The sequence below is a fragment of the Eleutherodactylus coqui genome, chromosome 6 (genome assembly GCF_035609145.1).
Source record: "Eleutherodactylus coqui strain aEleCoq1 chromosome 6, aEleCoq1.hap1, whole genome shotgun sequence".
NCBI lineage: Eukaryota > Metazoa > Chordata > Amphibia > Anura > Eleutherodactylidae > Eleutherodactylus > Eleutherodactylus coqui.
Window position 1 is genome coordinate 92,565,616 of NC_089842.1, and position 20,242 is coordinate 92,585,857.

Genomic DNA, 20,242 nt, shown 5'->3' on the forward strand with positions numbered 1-20,242 from the left:
AGCGAGGAAACAAATTGATATACAACAAAGCTAATCTTCCATCAGTTTTAAGAATATCTTTGATGTGTGAACTCAATTTTGGAATTATGCAGATTAAAATTAGGAAAATATTATGAAATACAATAATCATTGAGGAAATGATTTACATCAGAGCCCATTCCTAGGAGTCATGCACACTGCCACCTATATACCCCTGAATTGTGCACACCCAAATATGGCAATATGTGACCCTCTGTGCAGCGGAATTAAACATTTGGCAGTCATGATTAAACATGATGATTTTGACAGCAGGCAAGTTGTTGGTACCCAGAGGCGTGGTGCCAGTATTTTTGAAATAGTTGCACTTGTTGGCTGCTCCAAGGTATCAAGAGTGTGCCAAGATGGGTTGAACCATGGACAGACCTCTGACAGAACAGACAGCAGCAACCCACATGTGGCTGATCCTAGAGGCAAGTGTCAGGTAGCACATCTGATATCTCAACAAGGATGTGCCACAGTGGGCCAATTGACTCAGCAATACAACAATAGACATTTTTCCACACTGATCATGTAGCATACCTTGCATCAACTGGAGTTCAATAACCAAAGGATGACAAGGGTGTCCCTAATAACATATCATCTCCAACAAAGCCTTGCGTGGGTCCAGGAAATGCGTCAATGGCACATGGCAGAAGGTTGCTGCTGAACCATATGGATGGCTAGGTTTGCATTTGGTGTAAACAGCATGAGGGTGCATTCACACTAGGGAATGGTTAGAGGAATACGACATGTTTAATGGGGTTACGGCCCAAACTCACTGGGCCGTAACCCCATTAAACATGTTTGGGATATGCTGAAAGGGCTGTGAGTTTCTGCTCCCATTTAGCCACAAAATGTGCACCAACTGAAAAGCTGCTGCAGAGGACATGGGTTGAGTTGAGTATGGAGGATGTTCATTGGGGAATCTGTTCACTAATGTCTGAAAGCCGTGTTCACCCAAAAAGGTGGACCAACTTGTTATTTTTTCAACGCAATGTTTTACAGCATTTTTGTGAGCGTTTGCCTGAATTTATACTGCATATTTTGTGCAGTAACAACGCAGACGAAGCAAGCTGATGACATCACTATTTTCCCCTGTCCCGGTGCCATAGTAAGCAGCAGTAAAAACCCAGTAAAATGCTGTGCAGATTTTTTTAAAGCTGCTTCTAATGTACCCCATTCATTGCCATGGGCGACGCAGCTTGTCAAAAACGTGCTGGATCGCCCAAAAAAAACATACAGCATCCGTTTTAGCACGTGTTCTAAATGCTGCGCTAAAATACTTGCCTAAGAAGCCCCATTGAAATGAATGGAGGCTTAGTGCCTAATTTTTAGTGGGACGTTAAGAACGCCGGCTAGATGCTCTAAAAAAAATGCCTGTGTGAGAAAGGCCTTGAAAGGTTGACTTCACACTGGCAAGAAAATTGCACAAATTTTACATGAATAGGAACCCCATCCTTTTGAAAGTGGTCATACACACGAGTGATTTTTTTGCTCATTGCAGTGCAGGAAAAAATCACGGCACATCCTATCTGTGTGTGACCTCGCATCACATTGCCCATTGTTTTCAATGGGGCCGGCAGCAGCATTGCACCATGTGCTAGGTGCATGCAATGCGATGCGAGGTTTTCCTATTGAAAACAATGCGATAAAGCCATGTGAGGCGGTTTTAAAACAAAAACACCTTCTCATCTACTGCAAAATTGTATATTGGGAAGCACGAAATCAGGCTCCCCAATATACGATTTTGCAGCAGATGCAAGGCCCAATATCACACTCGCCCGTGTGAAGTTAGCCTTAGTATTCCGAAGTCCTCGTTCAGATGAGCGCTGTTTTAGCCCTGCTAAGCAGCGCTCAAAACGCGCTTCTATAGGAACCCGTTGGTTCCTATAGAAGAGCTAACATGGCCGACTGTTAGACGCGCTGAATCAGCACATCTAACAAAGATAGGACACTTTGCACTCGCATGTTCTATCTTCCCTGCGTGCTTTCCATACACTCCTATGGGAGCCTTAACAGCACGCAGTAAGCACCTTGGATCGTGTGAACGGGTGACTTCACAGAGCTTGAAGTCACCCGTTCACGCATTTTTTTCAGGACTATAGTTGCGCTGATTTCTTGCTGCTTATTAGCAGGGCGAAAACAGCGTTCATCTAAACGAGGCCTAATGCAGTGATTGTTTAATTTATTTTCAACCTTCACATACAAAGTTGCAGTTCCCTCTATCAGGCTACATATTCATGCCTATATGTTTGAGGGTGGTTTCAGATGGCCGTATGCGCACCTACGCTCACTGGCACAGAGCATAGTTGGCATGATTGAGGATTTTCCCTGGCCGTACGAACTCCACACCATAGCGCAGGAGTTTGAAAAAAAAAAAAAAAACTAGCGAGATGAAAGGTCCTGCCATAGCTTTCCCGCATGTAGTTAATATTTCGTGCGGGAAAGAGCAAGTCCTATCTTTTCTTGCTCATACAATTAACAGGGAAGAATCCCAATAGTAAAAGCGAATCCACTGAAATCATTTGAAATCAATGGTTTCGTTTTGTCCCACTATGCGGCAGTGATTATCATGGGCGTATAATGGGTCTAAAACACATGCATGCCCTAAAAATGTGAACCCTCAGCCAATACAGATATTACTATAAATGCCTTTTTAGGATATTGTAGTGTAGTATTTCCTGTTACTCTCGTCTGCCTCAGGTGCATCTTGGAAATCAGCATCTCAATACGTTTGTGTAAAGAAAAAGAAATACTGGTTTATCTGGAGGAAACCTGGTATAGCTAGATCCAAAATCTAATGAGTTCATTACCTGGAGGTGGGGACAGTGGGCAGGGCCACTCAATATATAAGATATGGGTTGATCCCTCAGAGGTATGGCATCCTCCATCAGTTAACTGCTAGGATTAGGCAGCTCCACTCCTGCAGCACCCCGCATCAGCCTTCCTGCAGCACATTGACCTAGTCTGAATATCCAGCCCTGCAAGGATGTCTTCTCAGCTAAGTGCACTTCTAGTAGATCTGCAAAATGTCTTTCAGTTTAAGAATTTAGCCGACCCTTACTGTTCTATATAAAGCTAGAAATATATGGAAAGAGAGATATTATATATACATCTTATTTATGAGACTGAATTACTACAGACATCTACATTTTACTCATATTCAGGGCATAACTATGGGGGATGCGGTTGCACCTGGGCCCAGGAGCCTTAGGCTGGGTTCACACGGGGTGGAATTGCTGCAGAATTTCCGTGCAGACTTTCTACACCGAAATTCCGCCGGCAATTTTTAAAGCGGCAAAGTGGATGAGATTTGTGGCCAAGCTGCGCAGAAATTGACATGTAGCCCGGAAATCAAAGCCACAGCATGTCAATTGTATCAACATTTCCACTCAGGCCATCTCTCCTCTCTATGGGGAAGAGCTGGCTGCAGCGGAATAAGCTGCTTGAAAACCCGTGCCTAATCCCATGGGAATTCGAACTGCGGAAATCTTGTGAAATTTCCATGCGGTACCGCTGCATATATTTTGCGAGATTTCTGTGGGATTTCCATCCCATGTTAACCCAGCCTTAGGGGGCTCATAAGGCCTTTCTTCTCCATATAGGGAGCCCAGTACTATGAATAAAGCATTATAGTTGGGGAGCCCTGTTACAGGTTTTGCATTGGGGCCCTGAATCTGCACGTTACGCCTCTGGGTATGGGTACAGATGAAGGATAGGGGGGCCACAGCTTAACTTTTGCACCTGGGCATCTAAGCCTTTAGTTACACTTCTGTTCATAACTATCTGATAATCATCTAATATCTAGCAGTAAAATAGATGATATATTAGAGAGAATCTATATGATGAATAGATGATATTAGATAATATTTATCTAATATCTACCGTATAGATGGCATCTAATATCTATCTTTCATCATCATCTATTTAATATCTACCAGTAACATAGATTCTATTTGATAGATAATCTACTGTATGTTAGATCTAATATCTCTTATTAGATAGATTGCATCAAATATACACCTAATATACAGTGTATAAGTCAGTCAGAATCTCAGTCAGAATCTATGTAATATAGAATTTATCAGATAAATATCTATCTGACAAATATCATCTATCTCATCTATCCATCTGCTAACCATAGTCTATTTAATATGTAGCAGTAAGATAGATTTTTAATATACAGTATATTATCTATCAAATAGAATCTATGTATTTATGTTAGACATTTATTAAATAATTATCTAATATCTTATCTATCTATATGTACTCATATCTATTTGTCTATCAGATAGATTAGATAAATTGATTAGATAATATTTATTTATCTAATACAGGTCTATCTGAAATATATATTAGATTCTGTTAGATATTAGCTAGACCTGTAATATCCATCGTCCTCTGTTGAATAGTTATCTATCATCTAAATATCTAATCTCACTTATCCTACCTATCTATCCGATACATAGATGAATAGATAGATACATATTAGATGGATAGATAATGAAATTAATAGGCAGATTAATAGTATGAACTTTGCATTAAACAAGAAATACTTCACCTAGTCTTGATGCAAAATACTCCATGTTACAATATAATACTTTAACTGTAAAGACAGTCACCCTAATGGTGAGTATAATATCTAGACTGTTTCAATTGTGTGTTTGCTTCTCTCATTTATAGGAGCCACCTGGTATTTACTCCATACCCATAGATGAAGAACCGAAAAGAGAGAAAACCAAGGATAAATTATTTGCTGGGCTCAAAAAAAAGAGCAAAGAGAAGAAAGTAGAAAATTTGAAAAAGGAGTTGGAGATTGTAAGTGATGGCAAGAAAACAGAATGTATTGAAGTACAGGGAGTTCTCATAGGTCATGACCCTGTTCTGTGGGTTTAAACATGATTCTACCAAACTGACCGACTCAGTAGGACCTTATTAGTTACTGAGCAGAGAAGACAAAGCTAAAGAATTATGTAATAACTACAATAATATCATTTAGTATATAATAAATCTAGGACAGAGTGTGGATCTGGTCAAAATAATGACTAAATTATAGCCATAGGGAAGAATTTATCAACGCCTCTCCACCACTTTTATGCTGTAGAAAAGTGACAAATTAGGACTCACAGCATATTTGCACCATAATTTGTGACTTATTACACTTCTAGCCACTTTTCAAAGGTAGCGAGAAAGTGGTCAAGGTTTAGCAGGAGGGGTAGATCCTCCTCGAAACTAAGATTTTTGCAAAAAATACTTGCACAAATTACCATGCAAAAGCTCGACTTGCTTATTGTTCAGTTTCAGTGAAAGATGTGGCAAATTTGTTAAGAGACATGGGCCCCTAATAAAGTTGGAGGATTTTGCTCCTACAATGCATAGAGTAGAAAACACTTTTTTTTAATAAATCTTAATTGTGTGCAGTATTGACTACATATTTTCTTTTTCCAGTCTGACCACAAGTTGAATTCTGAGGAACTGGAAAAGAAATATTCAGTAAATATCAAAGAGGTAATTTTACAATTTGATCATTTGATGGTCTCATGTATTGTCCTTACTCCCAAGGTGCACAATATTTTGACAAATTAGCTTTATCTTCAAGGGTCTGAGCACTATAGCTGCCCAAGAACTTCTCACCCGAGATGGACCTAATAAGCTTTCCCCTCCAAAAGGAACCCCGGAAATTGTGAAATTTTTGATGCTAATGGCCGGTGGTTTCTCCATCGTCTTCTGGATTTCAGCTGCGTTGTGCTTTCTTGCATATGGCCTTCAAGTTGCACAAGATCCCACTGTTGCCAAAGACAATGTAAGAAAACCAGTGAATTTTACCACGTAGATCTTTAATCATGTATCATGACTACTGTGATTGCGTATTGTGTCAGTTATTGAATTGCATTTCCTCTATGTCTTCAGCTTTGGTTAGCTATCATCCTGATTGCAGTAGTGGTGATGACTGCGCTCTTTGCTTATTACCAAGAAACTAAAAGTACCAACATTATGGCTGGCTTTAAGAACATGGTGCCTCAGGTAAGAAGCTTTGCTGCAAAGTTTAGACATTACACTTGATGAGTTTTTGTTTCTAATACATGTCTTTGTTGATTTAGCAAGCCTTGGTTCTTCGTAATGGCAAGCGTATTGAGATGATAGCAGAACACCTTGTTGTGGGGGACATAGTATTTGTTAAAGGTGGAGATAAAATTCCGTCTGATTTACGTATTCTTGAGAGTCAGGGTTGCAAGGTGAGAAAAATGAAGACAACACTTTTACATTCAATATAAAATGACACTATGGTAATAGTTGGAAGATAGTCTTAGAATACATGAGAATGACCTATTGCTCTTGATGTGTAGGTTGATAACTCATCGCTCACTGGAGAATCAGAGCCACAAACTCGTGGTGTGGATTGCACAGATGAAAACCCCTTAGAGACGAAGAACCTGGGCTTCTATTCCACGACTTGCTTGGAAGGTTAGCTATAAAATCAATATCCAAAGATGCTCTGATTTAAACTCTTCAAATTATGCACCAAGTAGTAGTACCTAAGATGATCCGTATGTGCTGCACAGGGACTAAAACCCAACTTAATAGTTTGTTTTCTCTACAGGGACCGCATGCGGTATAGTAATTAACACAGGTGATCGTACAGTCATTGGACGGATTGCATCGCTGGCTTCACAAGTTGGAAATCAGAAGACACCCATTGCCTTGGAGATTGAGCACTTTGTGCACCTGATCAGTGGGCGTTGGCATACTTTTCTTCATTATCTCTGTCTCTATGGGATATAGTCCCCTCAATTCCATAATATTCTGCATTGGTATTGTGGTAGCATATGTGCCTGAGGGACTACTGGCAACTGTAACCGTAAGTAGCACCTGTTAATAAGCTCATAAATAGGTTATTACCTTTGTCAACCATTGCTTTTGAATACTATTTGGCTTTCCTAATGCCATGTGTACCATCTAGGTTTGTCTATCATTGACTGCAAAGCGTATGGCAAAGAAGAACTGCTTGGTGAAGAACCTGGAAGCTGTTGAGACTCTTGGGTCCACTTCAGTCATTTGCTCTGACAAGACTGGGACTCTCACCCAGAACCGTATGACTGTGGCACATATGTGGTTTGAGAATTTGATCCATAATGCAGATACCAGTGAAGATCAGACAGGTATGAACCCATCAATCTCTAATCATGGCACCTTAAATAATTGTCTTCACACAACAGGCTAGACTGCTATAAGATAACCATTGCTTATTATTCTCTCCAGGTGAATTGTTTGACCAAAGTTCCCAATCTTGGCATGCATTGGGTAAAATTGCCACCCTATGCAACCGAGCAGAATTCAATGCGGATCAGAAAGACCTGCCCATAAGCAAGGTATATCTATCTCTCTAATATCTATCATTATCTATTCAATATCTATCTATCTTGCACCTATATTAAAGAGAATAAAAGTGTTGTTTCATGAAGACAGCGTCTGCCAAATGTCCCATTAGGCTATATGGATGTCAGAGGGGATCCCCCGCTTGCCATCTATAAAACAGAAGGAAGAGCCACTCTGAAATAGTGACAGCTGTTCTGATTGACTTGGCCCATTCATGTATTACGTGGATGCTGCAGTGGAAAATTCTAGCTAGCCACTATTCACCAAGGGTTTGAGAAGTCAGACCCCTATTGATCAAAGTCAAATCCCATTATAAAAGTTTGGTATCTTATCGGTTTCCTTTTTCATGCAGATAACAGTCAATGGAGATGCCTCAGAAGCAGCTTTATTAAAATTCAGAGAATGTTTTGGGAAAAGTCATAGAGAGAAAACAAAAGAATGAGAAAGTATTTGAAATCCCTTTTAATTCCAGCAACAAGTACCAGGTAATTGATGGACCAGTACCCAAGTTCTGCTATTCTTCATTAATGGGAATGTTTACTCAGTGTTGATGTCTTTCTCCTTACTACTTAGGTCTCCATTCATAAGCTAGAAGATTCTCCTGAGCATAGTTACTTGCTAGTGATGAAAGGTGCCCCAGAACGAATCTTGGATAGATGTAGCACCATCATGATAGAAGGACAGGAATATCCATTGGATGAGGAAATGAAAGAGAACTTTCAGACAGCGTATAAGGCCCTGGGGAGTCTAGGAGAGAGAGTACTTGGTGGGTATATGCAACGTTTCATTGACACTCTAGAAATTTCTATACAACATAGAATGAATGCTCCTTGGATTCTGTTTCTTTGTTAGACTATATATCTGCAAGTCCTTCAGGATAACTATTTCTACATTCTGTTTCTTCCACAGGTTTTTGTCAATTCATGCTTCCTTCTTTCTATGGGTCTGGTTACCCTTTTAGTGCAGAAAATGGAAATTTTCCACTAGATAATTTATGCTTTGTGGCCTCATCTCCATGATTGACCCACCTCGTTCTACTGTTCCTGATGCAGTTATGAAGTGTCGTAGTTCAGGCATTAAGGTAAATATATCCAAACAATGATCACAGTGATAACTGGATATGATAATCAATAAAAAATATCTGATCCTCTCTTTTATTGATGGTAGGTTATTATGGTGACAGGAGATCACCCAATCACAGTGAAAGCAATTGCAAGAAGTGTTGGCATTATCTCAAGTACAGGCGAGACGGTGGAAGATATTGCTAGCAGATTAGGAATCCCTGTTGAAAGAGTTAATCCCAGGTGATGTGATTTACTATTTTCTCAGTCAACTATCGATAGTTTAAGGCTTGGCTCACACATCTAGTAAAGCTTACGATGTGGAACTGTTGTGCGCCAGAATGGGAGGGGATAATCATGGTGGTTGTTAAGGTATAAGTCCCATCTTTCACCTGGCTACACTACATTGAAAAGTTGGTGCTTGATGGTAAAGGGTGGTCTCTGCGTCTTGTGATGTCTTGCTGTAGCATGATACCCCAAATTGAAGTGTCCATGGAGGCAGAAAGGGTAACAGTTAACTCACATTCATACAGCATCCAGAAGATAGCAAAAGTCTTTTACAATCCAAGCTTCTAAAGTTCTGTCCTGAAGATCACTGTAAGTGCTGCTGTCTTCTTATTTGCTCTCATACTGCTGATGTAGGTTTCTCACAATGGCCTGGGAAATCTTCAACCTGCACTATGCACCCTTTATCCTGCAGAAGTCAAATTCAAAAATGGCTATTAGGGACTGTGAGGATCTGTCCCCTGAACCAGCTGTCTTGGATGACACAACTTCCTACTCCTCCTTTGTACTCCGTACTCTACTATACTGAAACTTCAGAAAATAGGGTGTCAGAAAAAAAATCCGTGCTCAATAGGGAGTAAAAGCTGAGGACAACTTCACGTGCAAGAAATAATTTGTTGTAACACTTACTTGAAAGGAGGGGAGTATGATGCACAAATGCCCCCTCCGATGAGTGTCTTCCACAGGGTAGAGAACTATGTTCCCGGACACAGTGAAAAATGGGATACTTTAATCAGGCAACGCGTTTCAGTGCAATATACAGCACCTTTCTCAAGCCATATAAACAGACACATATACAATACATACATTTATACATAATACACAATGAGAACATACCCTTCACATGTTTGTCAGTGCCGTGTTCCCTGCGTCTCGGAGGGTAGGCGTATGTTGATGACGTCAAAATCGTCATAGAGCATGGGGGCGGAGCTCCATGACGTGTAAAAGATCTCCGTGCACTATACTAACAGATCAGGGCTTCCATGAGGCGGGATAACCCCTATTAACGTAGCCCTAGTACATCATATAGAAGTTTGCTCAATGCTATACACCCCAGACGGTGAAAGCACTGTCTGATCGCCGAGCGGAGGGGGTGGAGTCACGTGAAGCATTCCGTGTCATTCCATAACCTAATCCTCCTCTATCAATAGTGCCGAGGACAGGGGGCGGAGTTTCATGACGCTCCCCGGCATCGTGTCACCTGATCCTGGGACACGCCCCTCAGATGACAGACTAAATAGTCATGATTTAAAGGCTATGTATTAGCGAAACGGATGTATTTTAATCCAAATCGCATCACTAAGCCACCTCGATGTAGCAATAATGGCCAAAGGATGATCATGTGGGGTTATGTAATGTTGACTCACATGACGAGGGGGGTGTGTTTAGAAAGCGTCATTAAGACACGTGATTAATCACTCACGCCCTTATGGTGACGTAAGGCCGTGTATTCAGAGCTCAACGAGTAGCTTCATGTTGCCACGGCACCCATCATGCGGTGCCGATCATGTGATATCAATGAAAAAGGATACTAGCAGGGCGGTTTGATTGATATATTACTAGTCCAGGCTATAAGTAGGGCTACAAAATAGTGACCATTGGTGAATAATAAGTAAATAAATAAATTATATATATATATATATATATATATATATATATATATATATATATATATATATATATATAAATATATAATGTCTAGAACCCACGATATATAAATAGAGTTCCAATGCTGAATAAAATGCATGCATAATCCCTCTAAAACTAGTGTTCTCATAATAAACTTTCTAAATACATTATAATACATACCCTCACAATATCTATGCAAAAATGTATAATAAAATATAACATCTCTCTAAAATGAATTCAATTAATTAATCTAGAAATACATAAGTTAAAACAGTAAAATTTATATTGTAAAATTTATATAAAAGGCCTCTGGTACTGGTCAGATCTTCTCTAAAACTTCGTTGAGGCCATTGGGCATTAGTGTTTTTAATTTAAAGATCCAGTACATTTCCCTGGTTTTCAGAAGTGAAGCTGAGCCTATTTTTATCTTTTCCACTGGTGTGACCCTGAGACCCGAAGGGTCCCTGTTGTGTTTCTCCAGAAAAGGTCTTGATACGCCATGTTTCAAGAAGCCCTTTCGAATATTACAACGATGCTTATTTAGCCGGATACGTAGGGGGTTTATAGTGCGGCCTATATATCTGAGGCCACAGGGGCATTCAAGGAGATATATAATATAAGAGCTGCTACAGTTCAAGAAGGAACTAATTTTATATGTAGATTTGTCAGGACTAATCGCAATTTCTTTTCTCGCATGTACGATGGACTGACAGCACTTACATCGAGCGTGGCCACATTTATACGATCCTTTCAAAGAACTTTGGTTCAAAAATTTAGATTTTTCAATATTCATTCCTTTTATTTTCTTTCTGTACTGTACGGGCAAGGAGGGGGCTACCATATTTTTTATAGTTCTATTTCTCCGGAAGGTGATGCAGGGATTGATGGGTAAGATCTTCTGTAAGAAAGGATCTTCTTTCAGAAGGTTCCAATGTTTATATAAAATTTTACATATATGGTTATGTTGATTATTGTACTTGGTGATGAATCTAATAGTTTTCTTGCCCTTTTCATCTATAATCACCCTCTCTACTCTTTTACAATTTTTGTTGGTATACTATGTGCAAGAGCTTTCTCGTATGCTGCTTCAACGAGACTCATTGGATACCCTTTCTCTAGAATACGCTTCTTCAGGATTACTGCTTGTCTTGCGAAGTCTTCTGTTTTGGTACAGTTCCTTTTGACTCTTAAAAACTGCCCAAAAGGGATGTTATTTTTCCAGATTTTAGCATGACAGTTCTTATAATCTAAATAGCTGTTCATATCTGTTTTTTTAAAATGTGTAATCGTCTGGATTTGATTGTCATTGATAGAGATGTCAATATCAAGAACAGTAGCAAAAGTTTCACTATAATTAGCCGTAAACTGAAGAGCGCAATCATTGTTGTTCAGCTGAGAAATAAAGTGTATCAGATCTAACTCATTACCCTTCCATATAAGGATGATATCATCTATAAAGCGCTGGTATAATACAATATTTTGTTTGTCTATACTTTCTTCGAAGGCACCCATAAACAAATTCGCATAAGCCGGTGCGAATTTGGTGCCCATCGTGGTCCCCCTCTCTTGAATATAAAATTGTTTATTGAACGTAAAATAGTTATGATCCAAAATAAACTTAATGCCCTCCAGGATAAAATCTTTGTCGGGTGGGCATTCGATTTTCCTTCTCAAGGAATGAGTCCACTGCTATTAAACCTGCATCATGTGGGATATTCGAATACAGTGATGTAACATCTAAGGTGCAGAGGATATATCCTGATTCCCACAAAACATCTTTTAGTTTTTGTAGAAAATCCCCCGTGTCTTTCAAATATGCGGGTAAGGTTATCACTATTTTCTGTAATATATGGTCAATGTATTCAGACAAATTGCAAGTGAGGGACCCTATCCCTGATATTATGGGTCTTCCAGGTGGTCCTTTTTTATCCTTATGCACTTTTGGTAAGAAATAAAAGTAGGGCACTTCTGGTTGTTTAGTTGATAAAAAATTCTTTTCATCTTTAGTCAAGCATTTTCTTTCAAAAGCGTCCTCCACCAGATTCTTTAGTTCTATTATGAATTTCTGTGTTGGGTCCTCATCGAGTTTTCGATAATATCTCCCATCACTCAAAATGGGTTTTGCCTCCATGTCATAGTAATCACGATCCATTATGACAATGGATCCTCCTTTATCCGCATTTTTATTACAATCTCATTATTACTAGCCAGATTATTGATGCTCAATGACGATTTTGACGTCATCAACATACGCCTACCCTCCGAGACGTAGGGAACACGGCACTGACAAGCATGTGAAGGGTATGTTCTCATTGTGTATTATGTATAAATGTATGTATTGTATGTGTGTTTATATGGCTTGAGAAAGGTGACAGCCTATTTTCTGTTATACCTGGGGGAGTTCTGGCTCCAGACCCCCTGGTTTGTATCTGCAGCTCTCCTTTGACTCAGAGGATCGGAGTTTTGAGGAAAGGATTCACTGTGATTGTCTATACATATTCCACCAGCCTTGGATCACACCGACCTGTGGCGCTCTCTATTATACTGAAACTTCTGGAACACTACAACAACTTTTATAACTTTTCTCTTCCCACTTACCCAATGCTGATTGGCTGATCGGTGGAAGGTTGTGACACTATGCTTTTCTAAACTGAACTCTATGCTAGCCCCCACTTTCAAGATGAGACATTTCATGAATTAAAAGCAGATTTGAAGTCACATTTATACAATTTCCCAGAATTATCAGTACAATTATGTGGTGACACATCTGGGTTACTACACAACCAGCTTAAAAATCCACATCAAATTCTGTAACTATCTGTTTTCTAATCTTTGGGCTGTCTGCTTTTTTATTTAGCTCTATTTGTAAAGAAGAATAAAGCTTTTGAATTGCTTAAATTTAAAGGAAAACCTTACATTTTACCCACTACGATACTTGTGGATGTGCATGTGAACACTGCAGCAGCCTTTAGGTCCATGTATGTCCCCCTCCCGTCCCCCCACTCTCTGTATATTGTACAGTGCACCCTTATAGTGCACAGAGAGTGTCCATGCTGCAGCCATGTTAAATACTGTCAGAATCTCTTTAATCTACAGCTAAAGTTTTCTTAGCATATTAACCGGTTCACTTCAAATTAGAGATGCCTGCGCCATTGTAGTGAATGGAAGTGAAATCATTGACATGGAATTAGATGAACTGCATGACATCTTAAGATATCTCACAGAAATTGTGTTTGCCCGGACCTCACCCCAACAAAAGCTTCTCATTGTTGAAGGTTGTCAGAGACTGGTAAGTTCCATTACAGTCTTAACGCATAGATAATTGTAACTCAAAGTTGACTTTAAGATGAATATACTAAGAACACAATATCTCCAACCATCAGGGGGCCATTGTGGCTGTGACAGGAGATGGTGTGAGTGACTCCCCTGCATTGAAGAAAGCCGATATTGGGGTGGCGATGGGTATTGCTGGATCGGATGCTGCCAAACATTCAGCTGATATGATTCTTCTGGATGATAACTTTGCTTCTATTGTCACTGGTGTGGAAGAAGGTAAGATGGCTGCTTTGGGAATAAAAGGGTTTCAACGTCCCAAAGAGCCCAAGAAGGATCTTTTATTTTTGCGCTCTATGCATTAGTAAATTGGTTTAAAAGTAAACCATTCCTTTTCCAAGATAAAATGCATCATTCTAGTATTGTACCCTATTTTAAGAGAAGCTAACCATAGAGATGAGTGGTAAATGAAGCAAGAAAGACTGGTTCTTAGTGTTGTCAGTTTGTACTTCTACATTCCCTTGAAACAAAGAACCTTGTAGAAATGTTGCAGAGATTTTCCTCTTCATTTCTTCTAATTTTGGCTAATAGGTAGATAAAGAGTGGGGCTTTTGTTAAAGGTAGAACTTAGTGCATCTAACTTTTTATTCTAGACTTACTAGTGGGGGAGGGTTCCTGTTGTAATGAATGGAAGGGAGGGTTCACTTTGAGGTCCTTAGGATCCCTTTACATGGGGCGACTGTTGGACACTTAAACCTCCAACAGTCATCCCAATGATTAACAATCCTGTGCTTACTGCATGGGGGCAGACCGTGCTGGAGATCCCTTTTGGTCATCCACCTCCATTCAGAGTAAACCGGCAGTGGTTCATTGATGAACGGCTGCCTGATTATACAGGTCAATCATCACTTGATTTTTAAACTGAGCAATAAGCGAATGAATTATCATTTGTTTTTCAGTCGCTGGCAGTGTTTACAGAGAACGATTATTGCTCAGTTTTGCATGATCTAGCGATACACTGATAATCTTTCCATATAAGAGAGCCCTTACAGCCAGATATGTTTTTGAGAAGGGCGAATATGGCTCATTTTCTGGAACACAAACACATTTCTATATATATTTCTGCCATTTTTGGCAATTTTTCCTAATAACTTATAAATATCATTCTCCTCTCAGGGCGCTTGATATTTGACAACCTGAAGAAGTCCATTTCATACACTGTGACCAAGAACATTCTGGAGATGATCCCTTTAATGGTCTATGTTATCATTAGCTGCCCCTTGCCCTTAGGAACCATCACCATCCTCTTTATAGAGCTGGGAACTGATATTGTAAGTTCACATTTTGGAACATATATGTGAATTTCATGCATCAATACACATTGCATGCCCATGACTTAGTTCAGGTGACCTCCTTGGAAGGAATAGTCTACAAATAACCTAGCATCTTCTCAACCGACATGTAATTTACTATGATTGGCAAATTTCTTAACGTCACTAATTTTCTCTGACTCCCTCAGATTCCTTCCATTGCCTTAGCGTATGAGAAAGCAGAAAATGATATCATGACCAGAAAGCCACGTAACCCACTCAAAGAGCGACTGGTGAACATGCAGTTGTTGTCATATTCCTACTTTCACATAGGTAAGAAAAATCTATTATGAAACTTACGTTTTTATTGTCAAATCAAACGACCACAATGCAAAGAGATCCCATACCAAGAGGCTTACATGTGCATGTATTATTTGCCCCACAGCTGCAATGGAAACCTATGCCGGTTTTGTGAATTATTTCACAGTTATGGCTCAACAAGGATACCTTCCAGCTACACTACTTGGACTCCGAGTTCTATGGGAGGACAAAAACACCAATGAGCTAGAAGACAGTTATGGGCAGGAATGGGTGAGCATGCGGAACAAGAAGATAGGCAACCTATTAGGGATAGACTTTCATATTTATGGACAACTGCACTGAGGAGATAGTCAATTGCTATAATTCAGTAGTCTTTGTAGTATAATGCAGCTCTCCAACTATTGTAGAACTACACCTCTACATTCCCTGAAATGGTTGTTGCACTTTTCAGCTGCAATATATCTTATATAGCAGGGGTATAGCCAAGAGGGGTTTTGGTGTGGCATGTGCAATGCATGCTGGTTTCCGCCAACAAGTTATTTTACCTTGCCTAGAATAGTAAACTGAACATTTCGCATTGGATTAAGGAAAGCCAAGCTATAGTGCTGATATCAGTATCATTTCCATGGAAAGGAAGACCTTTAATAAGGTCTGCCAAAGAGCCGTTTTTTTCTGCACCTAAAGTCCTACAGTAACATCAAATTAGGCCTCACTAGCTTGAATGGTGACATTGTTGACACTAATCATTGCTCAAGTCCCAGCACAACCAGCAATGTATATTTTTGCAGTGACATCATAGGCAAATTATGAATACTTTAAAACAAAGTAACCTGTATAATCTTGTCTCTATTTTGCAGACCTATGTACAGCATCTCAACCAGGAGTGGTACTGCTACTCGGCTTTCTTTATCAGTATTGTGGTCTGCCAGATGATGAACATACTTATCCGAAAAACGAGAAGGAACACCCTGATGACCAAGAATTTTTTCAGGTGAGTCAGTTAGTTTATGGAACTTCTATCTGTAAGATGTAATGTTATGTTCATATTATGTTTAAGCAGGGGTTTCCCAGAAGAGGAGCCAACACAGCTGAATCACAAAGGGACAACCTTTGGAGCTAACTTACAATACAACAGTGCTATCCCTGGCACAAAGGCAGTACTAAAAAGACAAAAACTATCTGGTATTTCCTTGCTTTATACTCATTTTTATTTCCACAGGAACAAAATCATCTTCTTGGGCTTACTCTCATAAGTAGTCATTGGGGTAGGCCTCTGTTACATCCCTGGGCTGAATGAAGGCTTGCACTTTATGCCCATTCGGTAAGTATTACTATATGGAGAAGTAGTAGATACCATATTACAATGATAGCAGAAGTAGAATTCATACCCTGATCCATGCAACAGCCCATTTTACCCTTGAAGTTGAACCTACCCATGGACATACAATATCAAATATCATTGAAAATGTGACATGCAGCTCAATGATAATACTGGGCATTAGACACCAATAGTACAATCAGTTATGTCACCATGGTAGTGGCTAAGGTTATATATTTTAAGCATCAACTCTTGGTGCTATCCTTTAATCAGATGATCGTACAGCAGGAGTTGGTTGCCCATCAGTTGGTGTGATAGTCCCCTTCATGACTGATAAGATGCAATACTAGAAGTAGAATAGGTCTTGATTGTGATGTTGACATTGCAGTAGCCATCTACCCTAAGTCACTGTGTAAAGTCAGAAGTAATATGCTATCCCCAAAATTGCAGACTTTACCATATGATATGTGCATATTTCAGCTGCCTCACCATCATTTCGTTAAATCAGAATCAAATGTGACACTTTCCCACAGAATCGAATACTGGTTTGTTGGAATCCAATATACATTTCTCTTCTTAGTTTATGATGAAATTTGAAAACTTCTCATAAGACGTTTCCCCGGCAGTAAGTATTTACAATATGAAACTTTGTACCATATCATTGTAGACCACTGTATACACATGGGTATCTAGACACTTTCAGAGAACATTGGTTGTAGGCCTTTAGGTCACGATGGCTCCATTACAGCATGTAGTAATGACAGATATGGATGGTCAAATACCTGCCAAGCTGCTCTTATGTTTCATATTGAGCTGTCATTGCCGAAGGTTGTTAAAAAACTGATGCTCATCTTCCCTACTTACAAGACGTATTAGGTGGTCTTGTCTATCCATTTATGGGAATTATAAGCTAATTATATTACTAATATAGGATTAGTTTGATTCTCTCAAATAGTATTTAGGAAAACCTGACTGTATTCAAGATACACCTTGAATGAGACTTCCTCGTTCATCTACAGTTTGCCCATAACACGAAATTAGATTAAATTTGGTCTTGACCTCCTAATGACCACCACTTGGCCAGCAGCAAAGGTCTAAATGTAGAAAGGTAAAGATTTAAAAACATCAACTATGATCAGAGAAGATGTCATACATCAACTTGTGAGTGGTTATTCATTCTCAATTTCTTGTTTATTTCAGGTTGGGTGGATAAGGAGCTTTATTATTAAAGATCCTTCACGCTTGAATGAAGATGCCCCATTATTGGAAATTTTTGAATGTACATATTGTATAATTGTATATAATTAGTCACGTAATGTAAATAAATAAATAAATTTAATTTTAAATAGTTGTGATTTGTTGTTTTTTATGTTGTAGAAATAGACAACACCCTACATATAGTATAGTAAAAGTATTGTAGATAAACTGAGCAGTTACTATTGTGGCTGTAGGAGTTCTCCTTTAAATTTAGAATCAGCAATAAGACTATTAGGATGGGAATTCTCTCATGTGTCCAAATTAATTAACGAGGATGATCGGAGAAAGACATCAACTGTGTGAAGTCACCACTCTGCTCTTTTTTGCCGAGCCAGCCCAGTTAACTTCATTTAAAGTGCAAAGTAGGACAAAGAAAAGTATAGTGTCCAGTCATGGTGGACAACTCCTTAGAAAGTAGCAAATCATACAAATTCTAACACCGATGAATGAATAAATTATGACGTGCCGCTTACATCAGTTACATTGATAAGAGTGAAAGACTACGGATACAATGACTAAATATGGTCTTTAGAAAACGCTGTTTCTACTACAAGGACAGCTCAGTCAGACTAAATATTAATCCTTGAATAGCAAATGTAACACAGAATACTAAATACTTTCACATGGCCTAATAGGCTAGAAATGAGAGAATAGAAGCTTATTTGAGTAGACTACATCAGTGGATGTTTTGGAGCTCTTGCTTTGTGTAACTTTCCTAGGAAAGGATGGGTTGTTGATGTAACCACCACAGCAAGTCTAGTCAGTCTTTAGGTAACCAAAACTGGCAAATGTACCTCCGCTAGCCTGTCATTTTATGGGATGGTGAGATTATTCTTGCTCCTTGGAAGTGCCCTTATTGTGATTTAAGACTTATATGGAAATGGGTACAACACACTGTTAAGTTTCAGCTATAAATTACCCAGAAGACCTTCATTCCATAGTAAAAGGTTTTACCATTGAGGAGACCGTAGGAAAGATGTGGGCTCTCTTTAAGAGCAAGAACCAACAGCAGATTAAGCAAAGGCTGGAGTGTTTGAGTCAAAGTTTGATGCTGATATTTTGGCAGGAGAAAGAGCTTCTTATTCCTTGGTAGAGGGACATACTTTCTTGGTGAAGACTCCCAAGGCTGTGTTGGAGAACAGGGACATTGTAAAATAATCTCTACTGCATTATACATGGTATCTGTGTGGTCGGACAATTGATTTAAAATCATTGCCAAGTACCCTTCTCCCATGAAGGACACAAGTATGGTTCAATCAAGGTTTGTAGAGGGCCCTGGGCAAAATAAAATATTTGGTGGACACAATGCCATGCCCAGTTTTTAGTTCCTGGAAAATAAGCAGAGTCAGAGGTTTCTAACAGCCATTTACCCCCCTCCCCTCTCCCCTCACCCCACCGCCCACTTCCTTTTGCAATATACATGCACCCTGAGCTACCAGATTTCTTCAAGTTAGCAGAACAGGCAGATGGGACAATAGAACTCAGAGCAAGCATATGTGGCATGTAAGTGTAGGCGAGCCAATGTGGGGGAGACCACAGGTAAACAAGATAGATGTCACGGGTGGGTCTGCGATCCCTCCCAACAATAGAGGCAAAGGGCCTGGCTCGGTTGCGCGCAGTGGCAAAGGGTTTATTATGGATATAAATTATCAACAGTGGTTTGTCACATGACCCCAGTACCTCTTTCTGAATGGTAGCCCAAGAAATAAATGACACGAGTCCTTTTCGCTTTGCTTCCAAACTGGAAGTACTCCGTTTACTTCAGCTTTTTGCTAGCATTCAAAAACATGTACAGTTTATTTGAAATGCAGAGGCATTGTTTTGCATTGACAATAACGTTCTTCCAAGTTTCAGCTTAACACAAGACAGTTTTAAACTTCAATGCTCTCTCATTTAAAAAGTACTTGGTGAGAGAACAGATCCACACTGCCAGGGCTCTGCCATTGCTGAACAGGATTTTGGTTCATCCTGCAATCTAGGAGCCTGGGACAGCTAGCAACACCTGTGCGCTGTTCTCCTGGAGGCTGAGGATTAGATAGTGCCCCCTCTAAGGCCTCATGTCCACGGGGAAAATCAGGCCCGCTACGGATTCTACATGGAGAATCTGTAGCGGGTCCCTCCTGCCCCGCGGACATGAGTGCTGAAAATCAGAATTAACTCACCGCAGCGGAATGGGCAGATCTTCTCTTCACAGCCAGATCTTCTTTCTTCGGCCAGCGGATGTGCTCGGCACGCCGGCTGCGGGCCGGGCACATCCACCGGGTCGAAAAAAGAAGATCCGGCCGTGAGGAAGATAAGAGGTGCCCGGTCTGCTGCGGGTAAGTTAATTCTTATTTAGGTCTCCCTTCAATAGAAGCCTGCGGGAGCTGTCCCCGCGGGAGACCCGCACGAAA

At 39.8% G+C, this 20,242-nt stretch overlaps 1 pseudogene; it reads left to right on the plus strand.

The window, feature by feature from the left end:
* The first annotated feature begins 262 nt into the window (after positions 1-262).
* LOC136633649 (potassium-transporting ATPase alpha chain 2-like) lies at positions 263-17,909 on the plus strand (annotated as a pseudogene).
* Positions 17,910-20,242: the final 2,333 nt, after the last annotated feature.